The sequence below is a fragment of the Toxorhynchites rutilus genome, chromosome 1 (assembly GCF_029784135.1).
Source record: "Toxorhynchites rutilus septentrionalis strain SRP chromosome 1, ASM2978413v1, whole genome shotgun sequence".
NCBI lineage: Eukaryota > Metazoa > Arthropoda > Insecta > Diptera > Culicidae > Toxorhynchites > Toxorhynchites rutilus.
The window spans coordinates 161224290-161238289 of record NC_073744.1 but is presented as its reverse complement, the minus strand read 5'-3'; the positions used below and the strand labels follow the sequence as shown (position 1 = coordinate 161238289).

Below are 14000 nucleotides of genomic sequence, written 5' to 3'. Positions count from 1 at the left end.
CAGTGGTGGATCTTCAAGAATCTTTGATTTTCGGGTGGGTATTATCGGGGACACAACCGAAAAGACGTAGATCTATTTGTTGTTTTTTATTCATATTTCAGTGCACATTAAGCAAAATATACGCTTGCACTGAGCTACGCAAACCATTCTCAAAGCAGCAGAACAATCAAATTTTCAAATTAACTCGCAGCATATGTTGTGATATGTACTGTCGATTGCTCGTTGTCTATAGCAACACTAGAACACTGCACTTATTAAATATGCAAGTAGTTTTTCGGTATCCCTTAACGAAATTACATCTACAACGCTCCCAAAAATCATCATTCCCAAAGGAAATATCCACAAATTATACTATGCAACACCTTTCGCGCCTATAGCAACCACAGTGGAACGATTTCTTACCTTCAGTTTTCAACCGAAGAACATAGCTCTTACTACTGGGGAATTACTTTTTCTCATCCGGCTTGCAATGTGTTGTGTACTTTGACGTCACTTTTAACCCGGAAACCCGGCAGAATAATAGTCTTTATTATGCCCGGTGAATGGTGTAAGATGACTCAAGTCACAGTATTCCCGAAAGTGAATTGCTTGACAATCATCTGTTATCGAAAAAATGGCCTCACATAGAGGGTAAAATTAAGGTGATTTCCAGAATAGAACGAGTGACTTTGTTCTCGATGCTGAACGAGAGGTAATGTTTTACATCCAATTAGTATAATCCAGAATTTATTCTCCAAGCAATGGTGAAATTTTATTCAATACAACATACGATGGTTTTGTAAGAGTAAACAATTTCAATTACTTAAGGTGAAGATGGAAGTAAGCCACAAATGGCTGCCACAATGGCGCTCATTTCTTTCATCTCCCTCCGTTACCCTTCGCCCGAAAATAAATAATTTTGCGAAACAGAGTGAAGAAAACGATCGTTTTCGCATACTTCCCATTAAGTAATATTAACCAAACTCTAATCGATTACTCACAAGATATTAAATTTTCATCTGCCGTCGCACTGTATAGTAAAAAACGTCGGAAAACTCGAGCTGGTGCTCTGAAAGTTAAATTTTCATTTTTCAATTTTCCGCAATGGTTTTATTTGTATTGGTGAAAACATCGTTATTTTTTCGTCACTGATGCCAGACAACATCATCGAAACAGCTATAAAAACCACTCAATAAAATGTTATTCCTGAGTCATAGCGTTTCATGTCATGAAAATCAATGAAAGAAAATTGTGTTGATATGAATACAATTATTATTTTTACTTTTAATGGGTCTATAATGTAAGTTTTAGCAACTTTAACATTGATTAAGAAAATTGTATTGCAGAGCTCGGAACACTGCCACGGCTGCCTATGCTTTCAAAAATATTAAACGAAAAAGTATTACATTCAATCAAAATGCCTCGGCCAACGAAGAAAAGGGTTAAGGCTCTCCAACGTCAATATGTGAAAATAATACGATCAACGAAGGAAAATATTAAGGAATTATCAACATCGAGTGACTGTGCGGAAGAACTTGTTAATACCAAAAGAGCCCCAATTCGCATGTGTAATAAATTTGCTCATGTTACGCTCGCGTATAATCAGAATTTTACATTCTATGCAAATACACCTTCTATATATATATTCATATTTGCAATTGTTCATTGGAACACATCGTTCATACATTTTACTTTAGAATTGAATTGTCATTTTTTTACAAATGTATTCTAAGATTCGTGTCAGTGAAGCGCCACACAGTCTGATAAGTGAATTGATCTATTTACGTACAAAAATCAAAACAGACGAAACAGATTGCTCTTCTCTCACTAACACTATTACCCCATTTTTACACGTGGTTTTACCAAGGCGCCTCTATATATACCAGGTGAAACAATCATATGAAATGCACTTTCAGCCATATTGCAATTGCTGTCGGTATTATTTACAAACAGCATCAGAACGCTGCAGGCGGCTCTCTACAAACTGCTGCGACGCTTATTCGAACGATGCCTACTATGTTCGGCTTTCGCGAATTTATGTGAAAAAGAAGGGATGTTTTGTAGAATTTCATTCTCATTTCCACTACTCTCGCATGTGAAAATGCAAAAATGGCGTATCCTAGCAATATCAAAACAAACAACCCCCGCTCCACAAACCGTAATCCCCTTCTTATTGAAGTGATGATGTTGCTTCACCTGTTATACATTGATATAAGCGCCTTGGTTTTACCCACGGCTTACAGAGACAAATCTAGTTCTTTAGCGAGTAAATATTTTTTTTGATGACGTCGTCATCCGAATTGTCAGTGTAAACAGTCGCCAGTTGTATTTTGTTTTCCGACTTACGCGTAAATGTTCCCGAAATGAAAAATCGAAAATGGTTCAATGCGCTGTGAGCGGGTGTATAAATTATGAAAATGACATTATCGGACCAGAAAAGAGATTCTTTCGCTTTCCGAAAAACCGAGAATTATGTTCTTTGTGGATAAATGTTTTATCAAATTATTAATGGTGTTAAATATAATCAACTATATTATCAACGCACAAACTTACAAAGCACGAAAAATAAAAAATAAGAACACATTGTTTACTTCAACGACTCTGATGACGTCACTAAAAATGACTGATCCGGAGTAGCTAGCCTTGTCTCTGTAAGCCGTGGTTTTACCCAAGGCGCGTAGAAGTATATCCTAAGGTGGGCCAACTTGCTAAAACCACTCTTCAGCCATCTTGGAAATCTACTGTGTTTTGTTTGTAAACAAAACACAATACGCTAGTGCCGAAGCTCGCTCCTGATCAGTCTGTCTCTTTCACGCTTCAAGGAAATAATTCCCCTTCTGCTTTCTTCCGTACTGTTTTCATATACCGCTCTCCTAACCAACTTAGTGACGAAACGGCCTCACCTAGTACCATAGACCCGTCTTGGTTTTACCTATACTACTACAATGGCTTCCTTCCACCTTCACCTTAATGATCAAAAGAAGACAAGAACCTCCTGATCATTTGAAACCATTTCCCAAATGTTATTTAGAGCACACGCACATGAGTTCAGCTTATCAATCACTGAGCAACAAAATATATGTCCGTATGGTGTTTTCTCCCCAACTTCTAATCATTCCTTTTTGGATGCTATTCGTCACAATTCCACGATCAGCAATGGGATGCGGGATTTGGATAATCTTGTCTGTCTTCTCGCGCAATTCTTTCGCGTATTCTCATGCGTATTTATGCTCGACAGCATGGGTAGCCCGACGATCGCAGAGGGACGATCAGTCTTGGAACAAGTTTTTCATCGATCGCACGTTGATATGATCGGTGAATCAAACATCTAGAGATGGATGTGTTGATCAAGCATTTGGCTTGATTTCAAACGAAAATAAAACCGCCATCATCGGATAATAATTCATATCGAGAAGCGCTTTCATCAGTGGTGTCCGTTGGAAGAAAGTAAACAAAATAGGTGCAATTTCAGAAGATCCTCTCACTACCGCACACAGGTACATATTTGCGTAAAAATGACCCAACTAACCTGGTTGCTGATATCATTGTTGGTGACATTCTCGGTTATATGCCGGATGAGTATCCTGGCGATGACGACGAACTTCGAACGGTTGGACGTGGAACGCTTCGGTAAGATCACCGGTTTCAAATACTCGGTATCTCTTTGGAGCGATCCTGAAGAACTCAGTTCAAGTGTTCAAGGTTAATATTCTGGTTAGATTCTCAGTTCATATTGAGAAAGTGTTAAAATTAGTTTTCTTTCTATGGCACTGGCAGCCATGCTCCAAATGATCTTACAATTTGGGATTCCCAGGCATCCGATTTGCATAGACAAAATCTTGGATCAATAATCTTTGATTTTATTTGGCTCGGTTTGTACGATTCGCATGGTAAGTAATGTGGATGTGTTTGTGGAAAGAAGACGGTTGGGAATTTCCGGGAACAAAACCGGAGAAACTATTAGGCTGTCAAAAAAGTCCTGCGGTATTTTTTTTTTTGAAAAACAGGTGGTAGTCACTTGGTGCAAGGTCCGGACTATACGGCGGATGCAAAAGAACCTCCCATCAGAGCTCCCGGAACTTCTGGCGCGTCACCAAAGAAGTGTGTGGCCTGGCGTTGTCCTGATGGAAGACAATGCGGCCTCTGTTTATCAAAGATGGCCTCTTCTTCATGAGTGCTACCTTCAAGCGGTCCAGTTGTTGGCAGTACAGGTCCGAATTGAGCGTTTGGCCATAGGGAAGCAGCTCATAATAGATTATTCCTTGACAATCCCACCAAACACACAGCAGAACCTTCCTGGCCGTTAATGAGGGCTTGGCCACCGTCTGAGCCGCTTCAGCGGGCTTCGACCACGACCGTTTGCGCTTCACGTTGTCGTAAGTGAGCCACTTTTCATCGCCAGTCACCATTCGCTTCAGAAACGGGTCGATTTTGTTGCGATTCAGCAGCGATTCACATGCGTCGATACGGTCAAAGATGTTTTTTTGCGTCAACGTGTGTGGCACCCATACATCGAGCTTCTTTGTGAATCCAAGCTTCTTCAAATGGTTAATAACGGTTTGATGACTTATCCACAGCTCTTGGCCGATGCTTCGGCTGCTACTATGCCGGTCTTTCTCGGCTAATTCAGCGAATTTGTCGCAATTTTCGACGACAGGCCTTCCGGAGCGTGGCGCATCTTCGACGACCTCTACACCAGAACGAAAACGTTGAAACCATCGTTGTGCGGTGGAAATGGAAACTGTATCGGGTCCATAAACTGCACAAATTTTATTGGCAGCTTGAGATGCATTTTTGCCTTTGTCATAGTAAAGGGTGTGTCACATCAAATTGCATCACGGAAAAAACGCTGTAGAAATTTAATTTTTAGGAATTATATCTTCAGCTTTCGCTTATAATCAGATAAGAGTGTATAGATCACGTTGGCCATGCTTCACTGTCAATTTTTCGTAAATTTGGAAAAATGTCGTCGAACGAAAAAGAGCGTCGTGAATTAATCCTGCGCACTCATTTCGAGAATCCGGAGTTGTCACATCGGGACATCGGTAAGATGCTGGGAATCGTCCAATCCACGGTCAGCAGAGTACTAAAACGATACTTCGAGAACCTAACCATCGGAAGGTGAAGAACGGCAAAAATGGATGCTCCGTCAGTGAAAAAGATCACAAGCGCGTAGTTAAGCAGTTTAGACGTGATCCGAGAAGTTCGGTCCGGGATGTCGCCAATAAGCTGAATTTGTCAAGTTCATTCGTCCAGCGGACCAAGCAGCGGGAGGGCCTGCGTACATACAAGGTTCAGAAGGCTCCTAACCGCGACGAAAGGCAAAACATGGTGGAGAAGACGCGAGCCCGGAAGCTGTACACCGAAATGCTGACGAAGCCGCATTGCCTGGTAATGGACGACGAAACCTACGTCGAAGCGGACTTTCGTCAGCTGCCGAGCCTGTTGTTCTTCTCCGCAGAGGAAAAATTCAGCGTTCCGGAGGAGATTCGCAAGCATAAACTATCCAAGTTTGCCAAAAAGTACATGGTGTGGCAAGCGATCTGCTCTTGCGGAAGGCGGAGCGTCCCCTTCGTGATGACCGGCACGGTAAACGGGCAGGTTTACCTTAAGGAGTGCCTACAGAAGCGCTTACTACCACTATTGAAGCAGCACGAGGGCCCGACCATCTTCTGGCCGGATCTCGCTTCGTGCCACTATTCAAAGGACGTGTTGGAGTGGTACGAAGCCAACGGGGTCACCTTCGTGCCAAAGGAAATGAACACGCCCAACGCGCCGGAGCTTCGCCCAATAGAGAAATAATGGGCGATTATGAAGCAGGCCCTCCGGAAGAACCCAAAAGTTGTCAAATCGGAGGCGGACTTCAAGAGAAAATGGATTTCTGTTCAAAAAAAACTACAACCTGACGTTATACAGAACCTTATGGACGGGATAAAGAGGAAGGCTCGAGCATACGGGCTTGGGCTCGAAGTATGAAAAAAAAGAAAATGCCGAAAGTTGTTTAATAGTTTTTATTTTACTGTCTAAAATTTTCAAATGGATCGGTCTACTGGGCGAATTTCTACAGCGTTTTTTCCGTGATGCAATTTGATGTGACACACCCTTTAGTACTGTAAAATATGTCGGATTTTCTCTTTATTTTGCTCCATATTTGCGACACTATAACTCACGAACGACTTAAACAAACAAAACACACACTGTCAAGGACTATATTATAGCGCGCAAAACTACCTTTCCAACAAGCTATAGTATGACTCGATACAATGAATACAACTAGAACTACGCGCTTACAACGACACCTCGCGGAAGTACCGCAGGACTTTTTTGACAGCCTAATATTAATTTTTATTTATATTTTAGTGCAACTATAAACAAATTATATGCTTGCACTAAGCGACGCAGACCATTATCAAAGCAGCGAGCGATAAAATTTAATTAATATTTTTGTATCGGTGGCCAAGAGTTTTTATTGTCAGGGATTTACAGAACACGCGGGATGTACAATATCAGAAGCGTCTTTTATTCGTAACTTTTTTCTCTAACGGTATAATAATATTTCTTTGTTACACGGGGAAGAATCTAGAACTGACGAAGCAAATAAGAGCAAGGTGTCAAGTTAAGGTGGGTACATTTTATATATCACAGTAATGTTACAAAAGATATGACAGCTTTCCCCCCTAGCAAAGTATTCTTCATAGATCAAGTCTTCTCGGAGGTCTAATAATTCTACTGGGCCGTCTTGGTGACTGGAGTAAGCTCTGGTAAGTTGACTCCTCGGCAGGTCTTCCGGACTGGAAACTAGGAACAGGAACAGAGTGTTGAAAATCCTCCGGCTTAACCAACACATGAGACATTGGCGTATGTTGAGATTGTAGTGGAAATGATTCATTCGAAGGAGAACCAGACGCGACTGGAACTTGTTCAGGAATAACTGGCTGTACCGGCTCTTCTGGTTCCTCTGGCACAGGGGTAGCAGGTATAAATGGTTCACTCGGTAGATTCGAACCGACTTCTCGTAGTTGGTCTATGTGGCGCTTCCAAGTCCTTCCATCATCCAGCTTTACGTAGTAGTGGAGTTAACCCAACTTTTCCGAAATCACGCCATACTTCCATTTCGTCTTATCGAAGTAATCTCTCGCAGCAACTCTCACCTCCTCTTGAAGATCACGCACTTTTCCATCCACAGGTTTCTTCATAATATCGTAATCAGGAATCATTAGATCCAACCGTGACCGAATTTGGCGGTTGAACAGTATCATGGATGGCGATTTTCCGGTAGCAGGGTGAATTGTTTTTCTATAAGCTAGCAGGATGTTGCAGAGTTAGGCATGCATCGTGGCTTTGTCACACTGCAGGCTCTACAATTTTGCCTTCAGGGTCTGTCAAATCTTTCGGCATGTCCGTTTGTCGCAGGGTGGCATGGTGCGCCCATCTTATGGTAGACTCCATTCCTTTTCAAAAATTTCTGGAATTCTTCAGATGTAAACTGAACACCGTGGTCAGTCACAAATACCGACGGTATTCCATAGGTAGAAAAATATTCACGGCAAACCTGAATCGTCGCAGCTGTTGTTATGTTGTTCAGGATTCGAACTTCAGGCCACTATATACGTATACGCATCTATCAAAACGATGAAATAAACATTCTTGAACGGACCAGCAAAATCTACATGTATTCGCTCAAACGGCTTCGTTGGTACATCCCAGCAATATGTTGGAACTTCAGCTGGTTCAGCTCGGGTGGTCTGACATAAACTGCAGTTACGCACTACATGCTCAATATTTCTATCGATGCCTTTCCACCACACGTATCCTCGGGCTAAGCTCTTCACTCTGGTAATACCAAAACGAGTAGAATGTATTTCGTTTAACACCCTATTCCGCAAACTTGAAGGAATGTAGACTCTTATTCCTCGCATAATACAACCTTTTTGGATTGAAAACTCAGCTTGATCGATTCCAAAACGATCTTTAGGCCCAACAGACTTGCCATTTCTTAGCCCTTGCATTAACACTTTAACGTCAGGATCTGTAGCAGTAGCTTTCGTAAGTTCTTCAACAGTTAATGGTAAAGTTTCGATAATGGTCACCTCCAGATAACCAGTTTCTTCGATAACTGTATCAAGCGTACTCTCTTTCAATGACAATCTCGAAAAAGCATCCGCATTAGCATGTTGGTTCGTAGGGCGGAACTGGATATTGTAGTTAAATGACTGTAGGAAAGTTGCATAATGTTGCATTCTTAACGCTGACATTTTCGGTAATCCTTTCGTATCAGAGAATATTTGTTTCAGCGGTTCATTGTCTGTAATCAACGTAAACTTCCTACCATAAAGGTTACGTACTCCAAAGATGATTGCGTTAGCTTCTCGATCAACTTGTTTGTATGCTTGTTGTATAGAGCTAAGTGTCTGAGATGCGTATTGGATTGGCCTCTCTGGCCGTATTTTTCAGAAAGTTATTGAGGGGATACAGCGTCGTACTTAGGTTCGGGAAGAACCTACCGTAATAATCCACCAATCCCACAAAAGAGCGTACTTGTTCCTTGTTTTCTGGCACTGGCATGTTTTGCACGGCATCAATCTTTTTGCGTACTTTGTGAATACCATTTTTGTCAATCAGATATCCACAATACTCGATTTCATTCGCAAAGAACCGGAATTTTTCAATATTAATCCGCATATTGTATGAGCTTAGACGTTTCAATACCTCTTCTAGTCTCTGTAGATGGACGAAATTGTTCGGACCCGTAATCCGGATCATCAAAAAAAACGGTCACACCAGGAATACCGTTCAGCACTTGTTCCATTAACCTCTGCCAAATGGCAGGCGCAGAAGCAATATCGTACATTAATCGTGTAGGACGATACAAACCCTTATGCGCCGAGGTTGCTAAGAGAACTTTTGGGTAGTCTGAGGGACTCCAAGGTATTGAGTTGAGAAGACGAGGTGGACTGTTTCCACCATCGTCGGCAGACCACGAAGGTCGAGGAAAAGATAATTATTCTAGTTAAGACAAGGCAGACTGTTTCAACCGTCGTCGGCAGACCGCAGAGGTTGCTAAGAGAATTTTTGGATAGTCTGAAGGACTCCAAAGGATTGAGTTGGAAAGGCGAGGTGGACTGTTTCCACCGTCGTCGGCAGCCACGAAGGTCGAGGAAAAGAAAAATATTCTAGTTAAGAAGACGAGGCGGACTGTTTCCACCGTCTTCGGCAACCGCAGAGGTTGCTAAGAGAACTTTTGGGTAGTCTGAAGGACTCCAAAGTATTGAGTTGAGAAGACGAGGTGGACTGTTTCCACCATCGTCGGCAGACCACGAAGGTCGAGGAAAAGATAATTATTCTAGTTAAGACGAGGCGGTCTGTTTTCAGTGTCGTCGACAGACCGCGGAAGTCGCTAAGATAGTTTTTGTATAGTCGCAAGGAACGTATGAATTGGAGTCGAATGTACTATGAATGGGAGAAAGGAGGTGGGCTGTTTTCAACTTTTCGGTAGAAGGCGAAGTCCAATGAAAATTTCGTACTGGGAAGCCTCAAGAGTTCATGTATTCAGTTAAACTGCATGCGTATAGTGATTTTGATCTTACGGTTCAAGAGAGCGGATGAAGTAATATTCTATGTTCTATTCTTATCGTTTCACAAATCGTCTCTACGTTTTGTTTTTGGGTTTTAACATTGCAATGTTTGTTAATTGTTGATAACGGCTGCAAATAGAATCAAGAAAGAACCGAAAATAACTCCTGACACAAGAACAATGAAAGTCACATGTAAATACGTGCGAGCGTGCTTTCGTGCAATATGTGCGAGTAGTTTGGATAGCGAGAAAGAAAAGTCGGATAGCCTCTACAAATCTGTATGCCCGGATGATCAGAGCCAGGATTCGAACGGAAATGAAAGAAGCGGCGATAGCCGTCGGCTCCAGTAAAACTTTCGTCGCCTAAACGAAGGTATCACTTGCATCATTTTTTTTTAGATAGTTGTACTAAGTTGAGATTTCTTATGCCAAATGACACGCCTCGAATGCATTCTGAATGGCAAGCTCTAGAATACGCGTGATTCACAGTGCAAGCCGGATCAAATTTCTTTGGCGAAAAATCTCCCGGCCAGAATGGGAATCGAACCCAAATCCCCTCCACGGGAGCCACGTTAGCACATCAGCATTATCTAACGAAAGTGGCGAACGTACGGATGCGGGCAGCCTTTAGGCAATTAGCGAAACACCATCGGAGGAAGAAAATGGGATGATATCGTAGATAACCGAAAAGATTCGATTGTCTCGAGGAAGCCATAACGCATCTCACCAAAACAATGTGCACGTACGAAAGACCGGCAAGCTAAACGCATTTCGACGCTGACGAAGTGCTCCATATGGTTACGGATATTCCTGCTTAAAACTGTGGCAATAACGGAACCGCTTCATTAAGAATTTTGAACTAGGGTATCGCTAGGAAATGCTACCAACAACGATCAAAACATCTGTGTATCTGCTTGGGTTAAGAGCTTCAGAGCATTGTGAGAGTAGCCAAACTACGGCCAACCCTGACAGAAACCGATTGCTATGAACAATGTCCAGCGGTACCTGGAGTCTATGACGCACACAGTAGCAGAACACGAGGGGATCGCAGGAATGGAACAAGGACCAGGCAATTTCGTACACGAACGTCTTCTCTGTAGCATTAGGTGCTGTCCTCGTAAAGGAGGACAGGAATCAAGCCCACATTATCCCATTCGTTTCTAGAGCCTTCACGAGAGAAAGTTTCCACCGATCCTACGGAAAGCGTTGGCAGCGGTTTGGGTGAACGTTTCACACCTGAATCTTACGAGGGAATAGTCAGAGAACCCTCACTCAAGCAAATGGCTGGTCATTGTCTCAGTTCGTATAATTGGACATATTTTATGTCCACGGAAGAGATAGCATCGCGGACGCATCGTCACGGTTGTACAGCGGAATTGACACTCTGTTGAAGAATAATCTAGCCTTCGGGGGATAGCCTCGATCGAGGCAATCTCGGTTTTCGGTCGTAACGGAAGCTACTACAAGAGATGCAACGCTACAATCAGTGATGCAATCTTTCAAAATTGGGGATGGCCCGGACATCTGCACAAATTCCAAACAGTTGAAGACGATTTTGCTATTCGAGATGGTATATTTGTGAAGTCACACACGAAGGTCATCCATCAGCTGCAAAATTTAATTTCATTCTGCCCAATGGCGCATGGTGGTTTGACATTGCTATAGAAATTGAGTAACGGGTAGAAACCAACGCTGTGAATGGACGATCTGCGAAAATCATCCCGATAAGAAAATCCTCTGCTCCCAAGACTGTTTAATTTCCATTCAACGAAATTTCTGTTCTGGCCGCTGTCGATCGCGGAGTTTGATTGCCAAACAAGTGAAGTCGACGTGTTTCGTTTACAGAGAACAGATACTGAAAACGATTTCTGGACTGGCTTACCGGCGCACATCGAAACCGGAAACTGACCGCTCTTTTACACGAGCGAGTACAAAAGCTAGTGTTCACGTCGAGAGATTAACACAATCTACTCTACTTCGCTAATCCCTCGGTAGAATGGCCTCGTGCAAAAATGAAATCCTATTTCCTTCTAGGTATTTTATGGTGGTCGAAGAACAGAACGACACTTTAACACTAAACGACGATTCAGGTCAGGCCCTAAAGCGCCATGTATCGCGCATTAAAAAGGTAGATCCGTGGCGCGTCTCCAAAGATGTAAGCGGTAAACATCAGAACATCAGAAGGGTGATCAAATGAACAAAGCAGCAACATTCCACTCGTCCAGGTTTCAGAGTGCTCTTTGAATAATAAGGTTCAAGCAGTGAAATTCTACGTGCTGAAAATGAAAATAATCAGGAATAATTAGATCTTGTCTCTCGATGAGAAACAAGTGATGAAAAAACCCGTTAAAATCGGAACAAAAATCAGCGGCTCTCTTGTTCTCGTTTGTTTTGATTTAACAGATATGCTGAACTGCTGAGTAAGCGAGTACGGACCAGTGAGTAGGTATATAAGGTGTATATTCCCTATAGGTATTAATATATCGTTGACAACGGGGCTCTGGCAACCCTATCCCAACCATTGCAAATTGAGCGTAGGCAGCATAAAACAGGGCTCGCGCTTAGGGGGCTCACGTATTGTTTAATGTTTGGAGTCATACATGTTAATATGCGATTACGTTGGATAGTTTCCTTCGGCAAGCGACGTTTGGATTCCCATCCGGAAGCTTTCTTGGCGATTTGCAATTAAAATCACTGCTTGAGAATCCCGCGGAGCACTTCATTTTTAATTTTTGTCTGTAGGATTTGCATGATTTTTTCATCAGTTGGCAAAGTTTGAGTTCATAACTTTTTCAAGGTTTTTTTTTTCTACCATTTTGCAAATATTTCTATGGAGGAGAGGGAAGATGTGAGTGTGCTCAATATACCCCTCGATAAAAGGAGCTCACTAAGAAGTTTCCATCATCTCAAGAAGTGTATTCATAATCGATACTGGCAACACGTCACCGTGGGGAGAAGATCTGTCATGTTGTTACATAGCACACTCTCGATCTCAGACCGACCTCGAGGCAAGATGTGTAGACGTGTGCAGTGAATAAGCACTCTGATGCGCCAGGTGATTTTCCGTCTGGAGTTTGGGGCCTCACAATGTAGAGTTTGGTTTCCTCGCGAACACCGAATAGCACGAAAGCACCTTCCAGCCGCTCAACCCATCGGGACCATTTCATTCGATGACGTGATCGTCATCGGGTCGGGTCGATTGTAAATGACGATTGCACCGCAACGGGAGCAAGAACAGCAGCACGTACATCCGCTGCAGCACCAGCGCCTAATGTGCGATTCACATAGAACGTTACGGAAAAGAACGTCTACGTTCCGTCAACGTCTCCACCAGTTCACACAAGCAGTCAATGCTTCCACCAGCCCGACCCGTCAAATGTCAAACGAATGATTTATTGAATGGTGTCGCCACCTACAAAAATTTTCAATTGCAATGCCCTCTTCCGAATCAGCATGCCTAGAAACAGTTCTAAATTTCGAAAAAATTAATGAAAATCATTGAATTTTAATGCTTGAACCCCGTAGTCCGACCGTTATTCAACAATAATAATATATAGACTGTTTCTTTCAGCTAGTCGCGAATGATTTTCACTCCTATATTTGGATCATACGTACAAAGTACAGTAAGTTACTTATAATGCGACATGCCGAGGCACCAATTAATGCCGCATTGGAGGCGATTTTGGCCAGTAATTGGACATTCGCGACTGGTGGCGACTTTCAATGTGGGGCCATAATTTGGACCCCGAACTCAATGTTTACAAAAATGTCCGATTAGAGGTAAACATGTCCAATTAAACGTGTTGCATCACAGGTCTGTTCAATTAGCTAAATGTTGAATTAGATGTAAATTACTGTACAACCAAAATCAAAACAAAAGCCGAGACACAAAGCCCAGACAAAAACCAAACGAGCCGTCCGTCTCCGTCAATTATTCTTTTCTACAAATCCTGCCGGTCGTTTTCGTTGAACGTATGCTGACGGGTCGTTACGTTGCTGGTGTATGTGAATGTTTTCATGAGAATTGCATGGTAGAATCATTGACGTAACGTGACGTGACGGGACGTGAACGTAACGTGACGTGACGGGACGTGAACGTAACGTGACGTGACGGGACGTGAACGTAACGTGACGTGACGGGACGTGAACGTAACGTGACGTGACGGGACGTGAACGTAACGTGGATGTTGTATGTGAATCGCACTTAAATTAGCATTTAAATTAGCAGCAACACCAGCATTTGCCGGATCAACCATCCTCGTTCGACAACTGTTGTATCGGTGGCCAAGAGTTTTTACTGTCATTGTTTTATTGTGTTATTGTTAAATGCCTCCAAAAACTGGATTTCTTTAAAGAAAAAATCCAGAAATTATAGATTTCTGAAATGATTATTGGTAGTATCTTCAATTTACATTCGATTCCGAAGAGAGGGGTGCATGAATTTTGA

The 14000-nt window shown here is 42.5% G+C and overlaps 1 protein-coding gene across 2 annotated transcripts in view; it reads left to right on the top strand.

The window, feature by feature from the left end:
• The window catches only part of LOC129763510 (mite allergen Der f 3-like), a 38584-nt gene that overhangs the window by 607 nt on the left and 23977 nt on the right, over positions 1 to 14000 (top strand). The window lies entirely within an intron of this gene.